The following is a 17949-nucleotide window of genomic DNA, read 5'->3' as shown; positions in this document are numbered from 1 at the left end:
CTAAACTGAATACAACCAATTTATCTTTGATAGGTGATACATTTGATAAATATATACAATGGAATACTACTCAGCAAGAAAAAGGAATGAACTAATGAGATAATACAAAACAAAAGTGTGAATTTCAAAGGCATTAAGCAGAGTGTAAAAAGATTATCTAAAAAAGTTATATAGTTTTATTTTTATTTATATGACATGTTTAAAAGGACAAAGTTACAGTACTGGAAAGTGGACAAATATAATAAGCACCTAAAAATATGGATGTGGCTACGCCATCCTCATCACTACTTAGAAGGGGCTGGAGGTATTTAGGGGCCAATTAAGGAAAAGTTATGACCATGAGATGGCAGTAGCACATGCAGTGTAGGACTCTACTGGGACATATTTGCATAGTAGAGGAAGTGTTTCCCAGCATAACCCTGTTCAGAGGTTGTGGTGTGGGGCAACTCCACTCAGAAAGAGAGGAGGGCAAGGGAAGTCTTGAGGCAGAGAGCTTGGGAGAGAAAACGTACGTGTTTAGGTGATGTCCCTCAGCTGCCCAATGGGGGTTTCTCCAAGTCAGAGGATTCTAGAAGGCAGCAGCAGTTTGGGGTCTTCACAGGTGTGGAGTTTATCTTTACTGTGGCTAGCAGATGTTTTGTTCGAAGATGATGGGCTCTACAAAGCAGGCAGCCTCTAAATAGGTAAAAATCTGCTCATTTAGAGTATACTTAAAACAATTGGGTATGTTAAAATTTTAGTTTGGAGCTCTCAGGCTTTTTAATTAATGGATCTTAACCTGCTCTGAAGTAAACAACTTAAGGACAGTAGATAGAGGCCACCTGTGGTTAATTTTGTGACACTTGGGTACCTTTACCCAAGTAAAGGCTGGAAGAAATCTGAGTATGTAATAGAAAAAGCCTGTTGACTTGAAGAGACTATGAGCAGAAAGGCGTGATGAACATGTTATTGGACACTAGAGGAATTTTACATATAACAGGAATTGTTATGTAATGAAAGAAAGCCGGACTGAATCATGTTTTTCAGTAGTGGGGAAAACAGAAAAGGCACGTGACAAAACTGGACAAGTAGCTTCAGAGATTTCCAGGTAAAGCATTGAAGGTGTGGTCTGATTTTTCCTTTCTGCTTGGTAAAATTCAGTAAGAAGGTAATGATTTAAGGAAGGAACTGGTAAGCAAAAATGAATCAGTGCTTGATGATTTGAGAGGCCTATCTTGGCTTATCCAGAGGGTAAATCATGCTAAAATGAGAAGATTCACTATTAGAGACTGTTCTCTGGAGAGAAACCCAAGGGTATAGCTGGATAAACTTTTGCTGAAACAATTCGGCATGTAACATATGGATCCACTTTTCATCTCAGAAGATACCAGGAATAGAGATGAGGTAATCCAGGAAAGATCTGTGAGGGACTTACTTTCTTATCTAATGCCATGGCCCCTTGTGACATATGTGAGAGACAAGGTTTTTTTTTTTTTTTTTTTTTTATAATGTTATATCAGCAGAGATTCTATTAGTTTAAACAAAAAGGGAAGGAGAAAGAAGAACATGAGAGAAAAAAATTGAGTTTCCAAAATTATACAGGCAGGAAATTGAAAGTGTCATTCTTTCAAGAATAAGCAACAATGTCTCCAAAGTGGAGCCCCCGCAGCTGGGGTAGAGGCTTTGGGCTACTACATTCTCAGATGGCACAATTTTAAGATAGAATGTTATTCACAGGCCTTGAAACCTAATGGAATTTTCCTTTATGTATTTCAAACTTACCTGGAATTGGTGACCCCTTTATTCCCTTCCATCCTGTCATATCTAATGTTTATGTTTTATCTCCACTGTATTCATTGTATTTTAGAAGCAGATAATTTGTTTTCTTAATTTGTATGTCCACTTATGGGGAACAATTTTGTCCCCAAAGGTATCAGACCCAGAGTCTAGCTCATGCCTGATTTAGATGATGAGCTTGGGACTTTTGAGCTGATGAATTTAGTTAAGTCTTTGTACCTAGAGTCCATGCTATAGTGTGTTGAGACTTTGGGAAACATTGGGATGGTGTGGATGCATTTTACATGTGGAACAGATGAATTTGGGGAGGGGCAGAGGATGGACTGTAGGTTGAGGGTGCTACCCTTAAAAGGTATTTTCACATCTTAATCTCTAGAACCTGTAAGTGTTACCTGATTTGTAAAAGGGATATTTGCTGATGCAACTAAATTAAGGATTTCAAGATGAGATCAGCCTGGGTTGCGTGAATAGACACTAAAACCAATGATAAGTGTTCTGAAACACACACACACACACACACACACACACATGAGTGGCACATAGTAAGTTGAGGAGAAAGCCTCAGAAAGACAAAGGCAGGGTGGAGTTATGCAGCCACAAGTCAAAGAACACATGGAGCCACTAGGGAGAAGTAGGGAAGGACTCTCCTCTAGAACCTTTAGGGAGACAGCACTTTGGTTTTGGACTTTTGGGGTTCAGAATTATGAGATAACTTATTTCTGGTGTTTTCAGCTACAAAGTTTGGGATAATTTTTATGGTACCCCATAGGAAAGAAATGCATCTACCTTATTATTCTTTAGGCTTAGAATTTTGATAGGGAGGATAACACTATCATTATAGAGGAGCACTGACATACACTTGGTTTATTTGTGAACCTTTGGGAGCCTGGGATTCTTGATTCTGGAATGAATGAGGCAGGGAAAATATAGCCCTAAGTTACTCAGACTTCTTGATAGCACCTGTGAGCAGCAGATTCTTAGGAAAAACTTAAGATTGTGCCTCATATACAATTTTGGCAACAGATACTCATTGGGAAATTGATACTTGATTTGTTTTTAATCTCCAATTTGTGGCAGGATTACTTTAATCAGGGAATGCAATTTGGATATATGGGAAGGACATAAGGACAAAAAGACAACCTTTCTGAGCTAGTTTTGTCCTCTGTGACTTGGGAAATCATTGATGTCCAACTTATAGAATTGTTTATTTTACGTGAAGAAGACTTTGAACATGCTTTTAAATCTATAAAGCTCTACAAAAGTGCACTTTAGATCTATTAATATGGTTAGATGATTTTAAGGTGGAATATGACAATGTGTTTGTATTACATAGACATGTTTCTTCCTCTCCTATTTTGTTTAGGCTTACTCATTCAACCACAGAGTCAGTTGTCCTAACACATTATTGATTTCCACAGTGTTGGTTTACTTACCTATTCCCAGCCACCATCCAGATTTAGGCTAAGTAGTGGTGTCCAGTTTTTGACACCATTTAAAAAAATAAACTGCATTTGGAAAATTGTGAATAAGCCTTTTTTTTTTTTTTTTTTTTTTTGCTGAGATTAACATATTCACCAAGTCAGTCCCATTGGGGTGACCTGTTACATACCAGACCTATCCAGTTATTTTGATGTTTTTCCTATTGGGGAAAAAAATTGGACTGGGATGTTTTGCTTGTTTTCTTGTTTTGAGAAAGCTAACTATTTAATCATGTCAATTTATAATTTTAGAGTCTTACTGCTTATTAGGAAAAACAAAAACAAAAAACTTAGATGTTAACTGAAAATCTTGGTTAAAAACTTGAATAAGTATTGCAAAAACCAATCCTGATACTTGCATTCTTCTGTTTTTACCCTGCATTCTGGATGTTGCTGATTAGAGCCCTCTTGCTAATTAGCTTCAATCAAAAGAAGACTATGATTTTAGCAAGAAATGTCAAAAAAATAAAGTATGAAAATATGTCAACCTCTACTCTTCATGTTGCAGTGTAAGATCCAAAATAATAGAATGAAAGGCTATGTAAATTTGTTTATGCAAAACAATTACTTCTCATATCTGATTCATTATCATATAGCCATGTTAACTCATGGTAGATTCATTTCCTTTATTTGCTTTCTCTGAAGGCATTTTTTTCACTTTACTGTTTACTGCTTGTCCAATATTTTGTTTTTTCTACTATTCTTTGTTCAAACTGCAAAAATCTGAAATAAAAATATAATATAGAAGTATAGGCATCAGCTAACATTTTCTATGGCATATGGTACTTCAGATGCCATATGTACCAGTGTTTAGTGATTCTGGCAAAGAGGCATAGAATGGTGAAATCCAACTGCCAGGATTGCTGAAAACAAATATGTAAATGCTCCAGGGCTTTTGTTATTCATAACATACCTCTAACACAGCACATACAATATGCTGTTCATTCTGTAACTAGTATAACTAATAAACCACATTTTCCTCTCTTATATTTTAAGGCTTCTCCAAGTTTGTGTGGTCTTCTGCCTCTAACCTTGAATCTCACTCCTGAACCCTGTGTTTCATGAGGCTCATATTAATGAAAGAGGCTTAGGGGAATATATTCATTCATCCTTTCTCAAGGGCATCTATTTATTTTTCAAATTAAAATCCAAACTCTTCTGCCGGCTTCTGTGAAACAAAGAAAATGTACTGGGTATGTTCTCTAGATGACTGTCTTAAGGCAAAAGCAGGTAACACCAGGAAATACAAATTTAGGTAGAAGAACAAGAAAAGTGGCTTCACTGTCAGGCTGTCCAGGGGTCTTCCCAACACCGAAGTTCTATAGGATGTAATGTGAGAACAGGTGTGTGGGAAAAACTACTTTGAAAAGGGAAATAGTAACAATTTTAATAGCTTTGATGCTGCTGTAAGGATTTAAGGATTCAAACCTGTATACACATATACACAGTGTTGAGATAATCACAATCCAGGGAATGAAAATGGACCCTATTTATTTATTTATTTTCCTGATGAGTTGGACACAGATGAAGGGCAAGAGAGCTAAGCTTCCCTTTCTGTTTCATGGACCGGCAGTCCACACCAGGCAGCAACCTTGCTGCTGTACTAAGAGGTCATTATTTTCCACATGTCATCACAAGCCATTGAACCTCTTTGAGCTTGTTTCCATATGTAGGATGAGGATAATATCTTCCGTGGGGATATTACTGTGAGGATAATATGCCATAATCTTTGTAAAAGTATACTTATCTAGCATTATTATTATTTAAAAGGAAGCATTTTAAAATTTCCTGGTAGTTTAGAGACCTTGTACTACTTATCACTGAGTATTTTTCTGTGTGCACAAAAACCTAGGTGGAATCCTGGGAAATGGAAAATTGTGAATGTACCAGTGAGATGGTCAATGATAACTACTCCCTTTTGATTTAATTCTTTTTGATTCAAAATTCAAATAAAATTGCCATTTTTATATGTTGAAAATGGGCTACTGTAAGAACATCCCATTTGGTTTTCCTTAGCCGTTTAATGGATTCATCTCCCTGATGCACCTTTTCTTTTCCACGTACTGTAACTACCAGAGCGGTCTGACTTTCATTTCTGCTAACTAGTTTCTTTCCTTTCCTTCACACCAATGGTTACCAAATTATTTTGATTGTAATCTTGAAGAGTTTCTCAAATGTGAACTTTTCAATTCCACTGCCACTGCCTCAGTCTAGGCATTCATTTCTTGCTGAGATCATTGAAATATTCTTCAGCTAATATACAACTTAATAACGCTCCTAGGTAGCAGCAAGGATCATTTGAGAGCACTGGGAAGGGAAATGGGAATGTGTTCTGCAGGGTCAGAAAACTTTTTCCAGGTTTATTCTGAGATCCAAGATATGACCTTGAACAGATGCTAAAGACATTAAGAGAAGGTTGGGAGGATAAACTGAATAATGATAAAAAAAATTAGGGAGCTCTAGTATAAGGTAACAGAACTTTCATTAAAGCTGCTATTCAAATTGCCCACTATAGTCCTGTTGTCAGTCACTGGAGTTGGGAGACAAACTTCTTACCTGTGGGTGAAAACTGTCTGGAAGGATTGATTCCTTGGGACACTTGAAGGCTTGGACTGTCTAACAGATGGAGTTAAATTATGAGATCTCTGGACTGCTACCACGTAATAATAATTTTTCCTTCCCATGGCTACAGGTAAGACTGATAAATTCTGTTTTTCTTAAGATGACCCAGGTTGCTGAGCTCTTTTCTGTAAAGTTTTATCACTAAATTGAAAGGAAAAAAAGTGAATAAAATTTATTTGCAATTTCTTTTGGCTTAGCAATTATGTTTTATTAGCATTTTGATTTGTTTAGATCCACATATGAAATAGGGAAAAAACATCTCTGAATTCCAGCAAGACAAAAGGGAGTTACAGTTGAGTTGCAGCACTGGTAAAACAGCTCCAATTGTTCCTGGAAAAAAAATACATATAACAATAATTTCTCTTATTTCAGGTATGATAGATCAAACAAAACTTCAAACAAGGGCTGGGGATATAGCTCAGTTGGTAGAGTGCCTGCCTTGCATGCACAAGGCCCTGGGTTCAATCCTCAACACCACAATTGAAAGAAAGAAACGAAGGAAGGAAGGAAAGGAAGGAAGGAAGAAAGAAAAAATTCAAACAACCAGCAATTAAAGATGAGCAATCCTTGCAGGGTGCAGTGGTGCACGCCTGTAATCCCAGTGGCTCAGAAGGATCGCAAGTTCAAAGCCAGCCTCAGCAAAAAGCGAGGTGTTAAGCACCTCAGTGAGACCCTGTCTCTAAATAAAAAAATACAAAATAGGACTGGGGATGTGACTCAGTTGTTGATTGCCCCCCAATTCAATCCCCAGTATCTCCCCCATCCCGCCAAAAAAAGAATGAGCAATCCTCTACCATTAGGCCCCACTTATGGAAATAATGCTGATTTAGGGACCACTAAAAATTATTTTTTTCATCTTCAAACAGATGTCTGGCTTAGAGAGGAAAGCATCCTCAAACGCAATAGAAACAGCAATAAGTTTCTATTCTGATTTTATTATTGACTTGGATCCAGTTAGATTATCTGTTCTACTAAAGAAGTCCTTTAGTCATACATAAAAGAAGAGTAGCAATGTAAATTTTCAAAATAACTTGTCTCTGATTTAGAAGGAACCAAAATAATGAAGACATACTCAAGATATAATCACTATCAAGACAGATTCATTATCGATGGATATGAGATGTGACCCCAATACCTTTGAAGACAGACTTCAAAGAAGTGCAAACTATACTCATCAACTTCTAATAAATATATTTTGGAAGTTCTGAAATGACAGAATAAAATAGGCCTTCAGAATAAAATAGGGCTCCCAAGAACAGTCAAGAATCCAGGACAGTCACATTGATTAATGGATTAATAAATTGGTGAACCTATTAACACCCCAGAATCAATTTCCATAAAAGGCACAGAAAATAGAAAATAAATATGATACAGTATAGAGGAGGAAAAGGAGAAAGACCAAAAAAACTAGGTAAGAGTTAATCATGGTATGAGATAAAGTGATTCACTCTATTTGTGTTTGTCAGAGAAGGCTTCACAGAAGAATTATCCACCCTTGATCTTGACGGATGTCAGATTGCAAAGGGAAAATAGACACTGCAGTCAAAGGACACAGCATTTAGCGGACTTAAAAGGCCTGAGTCATATTAGAAAGAGGAGGGAATACAAATTTGGCATTTATGGAAAAGATGGGTTGCAGTAAATATGATCCTGTAAGATGAAGTAAAAATTGGAGATTTTGGAGACAGAGAATTGCAGTTACTAAATTTCATTATTAATTTAAAGAACAAGAAAATTATTGGTGATCCAATCTTTGTGCTCTTTCAGCTAATAAATGCAAAGCACAAATTTACTTAAAAGCAAAAATTGGGCTCATTTCCAAATGGTAACTGGTTAGCATATACTTGTAATTCTGAATTTCTCTCTTATCCCCCCATTCCTTTTATCCTCAGATCCTCACCTCACTAAATGCCTACCAAACTTGTCTATATGCCACTGTGACAGAGTTAAACCATCCAGGAGTTGAAAACCATCCAGGAGTTGAAAATCATCTAACTTAATCACACTGTACTGTGCACCACTCCAAGGAATACACCAGTGGCATGTTGTAGATGCCCCAAAGTTGCTTGATGAGGTTCTTATTCCAGCCTGATTATGTTCATTCTTGAAATGGCCAAAGGAGAGAATCTCCTGGTGAATTCTGGTCAAGAGAAAAATGTTAAGAAAGGCAATAGCATCAATTCTTCTTCAGATGTAAGAGAGAAATGAATTGAGTACAACTTTTGTTCATCAATGAGAGTAGGAAGTTATTAATACTCTTGAATTTTAAAACATATTTTATCTTTCCCACTATGACTGCTCCTATTCTTGTGTATCATCATATTCTGAGACATGTAGACTTGAATTTTAAATATAGAGAAATTCTATCGTGAGGAAGGAGGATTTTAGCACTATTCCATCAATGTGATGCATTTTCTAAGTAAATAATTATTTATAATTATAATGACATATGCATAAAAACTCAGGCACACATGTTACCAGTAAAGATTTTTTAAAGTATCTCTATGTATCCATCTATATCTATATATTCTGTAGAATATTTATAAATACATACATACACATATATGTGCACACATACTCACAAATACTTTAGAAAAGAGCCAAACCTTTTTATGACAAATTTGCCAACAGAATAAACAATCTTGACTATAATGCAAAGCTTGCCAAGTCCTGTCAGAAAGCTCTTGTGGCTTAGTGCAATTCTTGGATGGTAAAGAACCACTAAAATAACCCTTTCACTCCGACTCCTATGATTCTCTGCAGGGAGCTTTCTCTACAGTTGTCACTGTGCAAAAGCAATCAAAATTAACATATAGACACAGAAAGTGAAGGTGTGTGAATGTTTATGTGTGTGTATAGGAAGACAGCTGATGTCTTTGAGATAATTTAATATATATATATATATATATATATATATATATACATACATACATATACATGTATATATATATATATATGAATAATTGGAAGAAGGGATCTGTTAGGATTTCAATTCACTCAATAGAGTTAAAATTTTGTTACAACTAGTGGGGATTTTTGTTCAATTTATGTTTGTGGATTTTTAAGTCTACAACCCATAGGACAAGACAATCGTATAGAACAGTATTTTTCAAATGGTAAAGTGTGATCTATTAGGAGGTAATAAAATCAATTAAATTTATTAGGAGGTAATAAAATCAGAATTTTTAAAATGAAATTAAATATAAGAGAAAACTATAAATAAGTATAGCATGTAGTATATATAAGTATTGTTCTCTGAAACCTTCTCTTTAGTGTGTGTGTGTGTGTGTGTGTGTGTGTGTGTGTGTGATTACCATCTCCACTTTAAAATGTAGATTGTAATAAAAACAACATTGAAATTTACTAACAGGGAGTTTTCTCTTAATTTTATATTCAGTACATTTTTCTCAAGTGAGACTGTGAACTCCCTGAGGGCAAGTGTGAATGTACTTCCTCTTCATACCCTCTACGCCCCAGGAGTGCCAGGCACTTAGTGGAAGATCACTAAATAGTTGCCAAACAAATGTTGAGAGCTCCAGATGCTTGTATTTAAAAGGATAATCAAGACAGTAGTTTGTATTGATAGAGCACTTATTATTTTCCAAAGTGCTTTCCCATGAAAGATCTCATTGATAATTCAGAACTATTCTGTTGGAAGGACGCATACATAATGTTACATTAATATATTTAACTATCTCCTAATGTGCTTCACATTTCAATTGCACACAATAGACATTATTTGAAATAGACCCTAAAATTTGTGTTTGGGAAGGATCCAGGTTTTGTAGGGTCTGAAGCTTTTAGATTTTAGAAATCTTCACTAAGAAAAAAGCATATAAAATGAATAGAAAATTAGGTGCAATAGTGAATATTTATTTAGAAGGAGAGAGGAGATTGCAAAACCAAAAAAATTGAAAAATTGACAAAAATCACAAAATACAGAAAAATATAAATAATATGATTTTTAAAAGCAATGGCTGACATATTATTTTCTTTTTTTGTGCTAACACTTTGTTTCTTTTATGACAAAAATAATGTGGGGTCACTTTAAATAAAGAGAATAGAATGTTTCTTTTGCATAAATGTTTGAAATTCTTTTAGAAAATATTTTTTTCTAATTGTTGATGGATCTTTATTTTATTTATTTATATGTGATGCTGAAAATGGAACCCAATGCCTCACACATGCTAGGCAAGTGCTCTACCACTGAGCTATAGCCCCAGCGCTGAAATTTGATTTTTATTATTAGCAAGTAGGTGCATAAATATCAATCTCTAATTCCACATAGCCATACTTGCTATCTGCAGTACTGCTACAGATTTTTGCCCCTCGAATACATGAAGTTCTACACATTTTATGAAGTACAATTTAATTAAAAATAAAAAGAGATATGGTGAATTTATAATTGTATAAATTTCATTGTTGAATATATTTGTCAATGAGGATAATTTTATTTAGTTTATTGATGAGTTTAGTTTGTTACTCCTCTGTTTCTAGTATTACATAGCTGATGTGTAGTGGATATTTCCACAGACTAACTTCTTAGTCAACATCTTTTGCTCTTATTTTTCTTCTGCTATTCTTCTACTTGTGGTGCCAAATACTGCAGGGCATTCTCACTTCCTGATCTGGGCTCTCATGTTTCGATCAGCACACTGGGGTGTGGTATTAATGGTAAAGCATACAAGGGGAGGGTTAGTAATGTATTAAACCCGGCAGTGACTCTGAACATTAATAAATCTTACAAAAGCCAAACTAAATCTATCCTTGTTCAACTTTCTCTTAGTCAGATTTCAAAAACTTTATGGACACTATCAACCAGGGAAATTTTATGGAAGGTTTGGAGTGGAAAGATGCAGAAGTATGTAAAATATCTTCTTTTCACAAATTTAACAAAAATATGTCACTATATATATCTATTTTCTATACCTTTCAATGGTACTTGGACCTCTCATGTAAGTAAGAGGTCCTGAAATTTGATATTCCTTAGCTTAATCACAAGTCTACATCTGCTTTTTGTTACACTTAGAAGAGGGCTACCCGTTCTTTGTGTGATTTGGGGTATCACTGGTTATATAGATGTTTGACTGTATTCTCCTTCTATTGTGATAGGAAAGATTCTATATTTACTAAGTCTATCAAACTGTTGTCTGTTTACTTCATATAAGTAATATGACTTAAAAGTCCACTAAAGATCCATGCTCCTTTTAGTGTTGATTATTTATTTGTTGCTACTCTGATCTACAATGCAGGGGGCTCATTTCTTACCAACCGATTTCAAGCTAAACTTGACCAAGGGGAAGCACAGGCTGTAAGCAGGGAATAGAAGGTGGCAAAAAGGAAAGCTAAGATATTTCTGCTGTTCTCTATTTTCTTTAGGTGAGTCTCCAGGACTTGCAGCATGTATTGGACAGATTAAACAGATTCCAGCTTTTACAGAGAGCTCTGCCTCCTGGACATCAACAGCACTGCTTCCTTCCTTTGTTCCTTCAGCTTCAGGGGTGTAGAAGTACTTGCACTTTTGTGTGGTTGCTATTCTCAGAATTGCCTACTCTTAACCTTTTTTTTCCCAGCTTTTCTCACCCCTTCTAATTAATTGCTTGTATTTAATTCCTGTTGGATAATCTATCATGAGTTTGGTGTTTATGACTGACTTGTATACTTTCCTTGGTTGCTGTTGCTGAGAAGCAGCTGTTCATCCACAGGCTACCATTTCTCAGTTGTCCCATTATCATGGTGGACACATGGGATTGAGTTTTGCCCAAAGGACAGCACATAGAAGTGATAAATATTATTTCTTTTTCTAGACCATAAAATTATTTTATAGTATCTGCTACTCTTTGTCTTTGCTGGTTGCTGGCTATATGTCATGGCCTACAATTATTAATGGAGTCATCAATGGAAGATTACTAATACTCTGTCAGCCTGATTACATGCAGAAAGTCTTGCCTGACCTGAATGGATTTTATTTGTGTTGGAAATAAACTTAGTTTTTGTTAGTCATTGAGATTTTAAGTTTATCTGTTATAAGAGCTACTATTACCTTACCTATTAGAAAGAGACCCTATTAATGAGATGTATTCTTAAGGGGAAACTTTTGTTTCAAACTTTCCAATTCAATGGGATATTTTCAGAAATCTTATGACTGGCAGTGAATATGCTTTGGTTTAATTTTACCTTTGAATGTCAAAAAGAAATGAAATGGTTTTTGAAAAATGTAGTTTTTTTTTTTTTGTTTTAGTTAAGAGCATATATAGATCAATACTGATTTTTTTGAATTTTGTTTAGAAGCAAATGGTAAAAAGGAAGTCTGTAGCAAAGAGAGAGAATACTCCATAAGACTTGGTAAGGATCTGGGAGAGAAACTCTGACAATACTTGAAAGTTCTTTTTAGTGATTGTTCATCATGTGTTCACAATCCTAATCCAGGAAACACATCTCCCCATTGGTACTGACTTGATCAGAAATGCTGGTACCTGGAACTGAACATTTTTCAGTTTATGCATTCCATCAGAATTTCTTAATATTCAAGCATGCATTTATAATTTTTAAAATAATGTTTTTGTATTATAAGAGAATTTATATTTACTGCTTTGTATTATTATTAAGAGAACAGGATCTGGAGTAAAATTATCTGGAATTAATTATTCTTTAACTATTTGCTCGGGCAGATTATTCTTTTTCTTCACAAGGTACTTACTGATGCCTGGTTTCCTCATTTTTAAAATGGGGAACATAATAACATTTATATCATAGACTGGTTGAGAGGACTAAAATGAGGTTATATATGTAGAGCGTGCATTTCTCAGAGTGAAAGATTAATAAATGTCAGCTGTCATCACCATTATTATAGAAAATGTACATCAATAAACCACAAAAAGAAAATTAGAAACCATTGGTTATCCTATCACCCACAAAGAACTGCTAACATTTTGGGTTATACTTGCTTTGATTAGGAAGACTGTGGTTGCAAGAAACAGAAAGAACATTTTAAATTGGCTTAAACCATCAAAAAATTATTTGTTTATGAAATGATAAATTTAGAAGTGACACCTGAGGCAACATCTATGGTTCCATTTTTCTGACATATTTTTTCAGCTTTTTGTCACTTCATTCTCAGGGAGGGATTGTGGCTGAAGGAACTCTTAACTCATATTCACATACAATAGCATGTTTTAAACAGGGCATGGTGGCACATGCCTGTATTTCTAGCAGCTCGGGAAGTGGAGCAGGAGGATTCCAAGTTCAAAGCCAGCCTCAGCAATTTAGCTAGGGCTTAAGCAACTTAGCAAGAACATGTCTAAAAATAAAACATAAAAAGGGGTAGAGATGTGGCTCAGTGGCTAAGCACCCTTGTGTTCAAACCCTGGCACCTAAAATAAACAAACAAATAAACAAAAATAGGTGTCTTAATATTGATGTTTGAGTAATTGATTTAAAAAAATTTTTTTTTGGTATCAAGGTTTGAATCCAGGGGGATTAACCACTGAACCATATCCTCAGCCCTTTTTAAAATATTTTTTTTAGAGACAGGGTCTTGCTGAGTTGCTCAGTGCCTCGCTACACTGCTGAGGCTGGTTTTGAACTTCCAATCCTCCTGCCTCAGCTTTCCAAACTGCTGGGATTACAGGTGTGTGCTACTGCGGCAGGCTAGAGTAATTATATATATATATATTTATTTATTTTTTAGTTGTAGTTGTACACAATACATTTATTTATTTATTTGTTTTTATGTGGTGCTGAGGATCGAACTCAGGGCCTCGCACATTCCAATTGAGCACTTTGCCACTGAGCTCCAGCTCCAGCCCCTAGAGTAATCATTTTTATTTGTACTTTTTGTGTCTCTAATAAATCTGCCTAATACACCTAGCACATATTTCAGAAGTTTTATAGTTTTTGTTCTTATATTTCAATCAAAAATTCATTTCAAGTTAATTTTTGTATTCATTAAGATGAATAGGCTGGGCACAGTGGTGAATGCCTGTGATTCTAGCAGTAAGGAGGTGGAGGCAAGAGGATCCCAAGTTCAAAGACAGACTCAGCAACTTAGTGAGATCCTATGCAACTTAGTAGACCCTATCTCAAAATAAAAAAAATGAAAAATTGGACTGGGGATGTGGCTCAGTGATTAAGCACCCTTGGTTCATTCAATCTCTTGTACACCCCCCTCCAAAAAAAGATGAATAGGTCAAGATTCGTTTTTGTATGTAAATATTTAACGGTTCTAGCTGTACTTATTGAAAAGGCTATCTTCTACCCATAAAACTGCCTTAGCTCAGTGTTTCCCAGTCTCCCTACTATGTATACTTTGGGTCATATAATTCTTTTTTTGTGAGGAGCTATTCTGTGTATTATAGGATGTTTAGCAACTGTTAGAGTCTGTAAACAAGTCTGGATGGCGCCTGGCAAAATGCCAGAGGGAGTGGTTTGAGAAGTAACAAAAGCAAGCCATTAAGTGTGGAGATTCCTTATTGGTTGACTGATGTATCTAGTTTATGCTAATTAGATAAGCTGTGTGGAATGTATAAATACTGCTCCTGTCCTGCAATAAATGGCTCCCACTCCTGCGGTATCAATCTACACAAGTTGTTCATCACCCCCTGGCTATTTTGCCCAGCCAGCCCGGCGAGAGGAAAAATGGCCATTTCGAGAAAGTGGAGAAGATTGATACAGTATGTTTGTGTCTTGTTTTGTCTTGAAATGTTGTATTGTCTTTGTGATGAAAATATGGAAGGGGTGAGAAGTAAATTACTAAGGGAAGAAGGCACCCCACTGGAACCAAGAATAGTTAGGGCATGTGTTGATGGAAGCCCAGGAACTCTAGTCAGAAAGAAAAAGAAAGTTCAGAAGAAGAAAGATTATCAGGAAAAAAGTTGCAGCGAAAGGCTATTACTAAATACTTTTCATTACCGGAGGGTGCGTGAAGCAGAGAGGCGGCTGCCGAGTGTGCAAGCCGGTCACAGCGCAGCAAAGATTTTCCAAGAGGCGGCGAATGGCCCTTCCCAGCCTCCTGGCCGGGGAGCTGGCTCTTCCACTGCCTCGAGCCCAAATCTAGACCTGACCTGGAGGCACAGTCTCGCAGGCTCTTGCTCCCTGTGCCCAGTAGCAGTTTGAGTCCAGGACACTCCCCAGGGCCATCTGGGGCTGCCCAGGCACTACAGCCAGCAGAAGACCGCTACTGGTGTCCCTGATGTTTGGTCATTTTCAATGCCAATTACTAAGCTACAATGGTTCTCCCACACCTGGAGGCTGATGAGAAATGAGCGCCATTAAGGCCTATTTCAAATGTAAAAAACCTTGAGATAATGTACTAAATTGTTCAGAAGGTTGTTTTCTTAGTGCCTGCTGGAATACTACAGGATTTTCTTTAGCCATCCGGAGTTCCTGCCTTCGTCCCAGTGCCGGTAAAGACCAAGGTGGAAGAATTTCCAGTGTTGCTGAAAACCGGACGAGACTTCGGCTGAGAAACGGATGAGACTTCGGATCAAGCTAGTTGCCTGCAGAACTTACCTGGACTGTGATTTAAGCTAGCTGCCTGCAGAATTTACCTGGACTGTGATTTACCTGGACTGTGAGTTAATCTATTGAGACACTGCTTTACCTGGACTGAGACAACAAACTGTAATGTACAACAAATTGTAACTTGGTATCTTTGCTAACGGTGTCATTGCTGGTATAATTTTTCCAAGGGCTTCTTGCATGGAGCCATCAATTGGCTTGGTATTGTGGTGTTTTGTATCCTCCCCTTCTGCTTGTAGCAGATTATTTATGGTGTTTATGTAAAAACCACTATGGTCGTTATTTAAATTAAACAAAAGGAGGAAATGTTAGAGTCTGTAAACAAGTCTGGATGGCACCTGGCAAAATGCCAGAGGGAGTGGTTTGTGAAGTAATGCCAGCAAGCCATTAAGTGTGGAGATTTCTTATTGGTTGACTGCTGTATCTAGTTTATGCTAATTAGATGAGCTGTGTGGAATGTATAAATACCGCTCCTGTCCTGCAATAAACGGCTCCCACTCCTGCTGTATCAATCTACACAAGTTATTCGTCACCCCCCCCCCCCCCCCCCCCCCCCCCCGTTATTTTGCCGCAGCCGGGCTGCGGCAAGCAACATCTCTGGCTTTTAGCCATTAGGTGACAATAGTACCTTTCTATTTCAGCCTACCAAATTGTCTCCAGACATTTGCAAATGTTCTTTGGCGGGTTGGGGGGATGCAAAATAATTCCTTTTGAGAATTACTGATTTAGTATTGTGGACTTAATATTTTTATTTGTATTTTTGAGCTCTGTTGTGTTTCACTGATCTATATCTTTGCCATTACACCTGCATTAGTATAACTTTATATATAATTTTGAAATTGGTAATGAAAGAATTGCTAGCTTTCAATTATTTGGGGGGGTTATTCTAAGTCCTTTGTATGGTCACATAAATATTAGAATAGAAATGATCAACTTAAACAGAGAAGACGGCTAGGACATTGGTTGAGCTTGAATTGTATACATAGATCAATTTGTGAAGAATTGATAAATGAACATTACTTAAATGTCTAGTCCACTATTAAGGTATATCTCATCAATTATTTAAGTATTGAACATTCAGCAATGTTTTGTGTTTTCTGTGTATAAAATTTATATATATATATATATATATATATATATATATATATAATTTTGAAATTGGTAATGAAAGAATTGCTAGCTTTCAATTATTTTGGGGGTTATATATAATTATATATAATGTGGGGGTGGGTACCAGGGATTGAATTCAGGGGCACTCAACCACTTAGCCATATCCCCAGCCTTATTTTGTATTTTACTGAGAGACAGGGTCTCACTTAGTTGCTTAGCATCTTGCTATTGCTAAGGTTGGCTTTGAACTTGTCATCCTCTGGTCTCAACCCGAGCTACTGGGATTACAGGTATGCACCTCCATGCCTGGTTTACATATTGTTTTGATTAGATCTAATTCTGAGTATTTCTTATTTCTGGATGTGAATGTAAATCATATATATTTTTAATTTCAATTTCTAAAAGTTTTTGTTGCTAGAATGTAGAAATAGAATTGATATTTGTCTATTAACCTCGAATCCTGTGACTTTGCCTCACTCAGCTCACTTGACAGTACTAGTAGATTTTCTGTAGAGTCCTTGAAATTTTCTATATGAGCTATGTATCCTCTATGAAAAAAAAAAAGAAACTTAAAAATTTTTTCCTTTCCAGACCACATGATTTTATTGATTTTTGTTGCTTTAGATTACTGGCTAAGATCTTCAGGACAATGTTGAGGAAAGAGTGCTGAGATGTTCATTCTTATTTTATTCTAAATCCACAGTAAATGTGACCTTGGTGATAGGTTTTTCAGATACTCTTTTGTTTGAATTGATCAAACAATTTTTTTTGCACCAATTAAAACAATCATTTCAGTAATTTGATTTTAATGTGCCTTGCCATGAATTTCCTCAACTTTGTTCTATTTGGGGTCATTGAGTTAGTTGGATTTTTGGACTTAGAATTTTCATCTAATTTGAGAATTTTCTGTTATTTTTTAAAATTGTTTTATTTCTCTACTCCCTTACTTCTTTCTCAATCTCCAATCACTTCTATGTTAGGCCAGAGTTCTGAGGTTCTTCTCAGTTGTCTTTCAGTATATTTTTCCTTTATTATTTTACATTTTCAGGATTTTTATATTGTTCTGTCTTCTTCAAGTTCACTAATACTTTCTTCTCCAATAACTAGTTATTGTTGACCATATTTTATTTATTTTCTTTTTCATTTCAGATTTAGTACTTTTTCATCTCTGGAAGTATATTTAAAAAAATATATTTCCCACTTTTCTTTTTATCGTGGTTATGTGTACCTCCACTCTTTTAAATATATGGATTCTTTTACATGAACTGTTTGAACATCCTTTTCTGCTATATTTATGCCTTTCTGCATATATTTCTAAAGTATGATTTTTTTCATGGCTATGTTCACATTTTCTTGTTTAAGGGTATGCTTTATAATTTTTATTAGATACCATATATTGTGAATTTATGTTGTTGACTTATAGATTTTGACTTACTGTTTTAAG

This window comes from Marmota flaviventris, chromosome 7, assembly GCF_047511675.1.
Source record: "Marmota flaviventris isolate mMarFla1 chromosome 7, mMarFla1.hap1, whole genome shotgun sequence".
NCBI lineage: Eukaryota > Metazoa > Chordata > Mammalia > Rodentia > Sciuridae > Marmota > Marmota flaviventris.
This window is presented reverse-complemented; position numbering follows the sequence as displayed.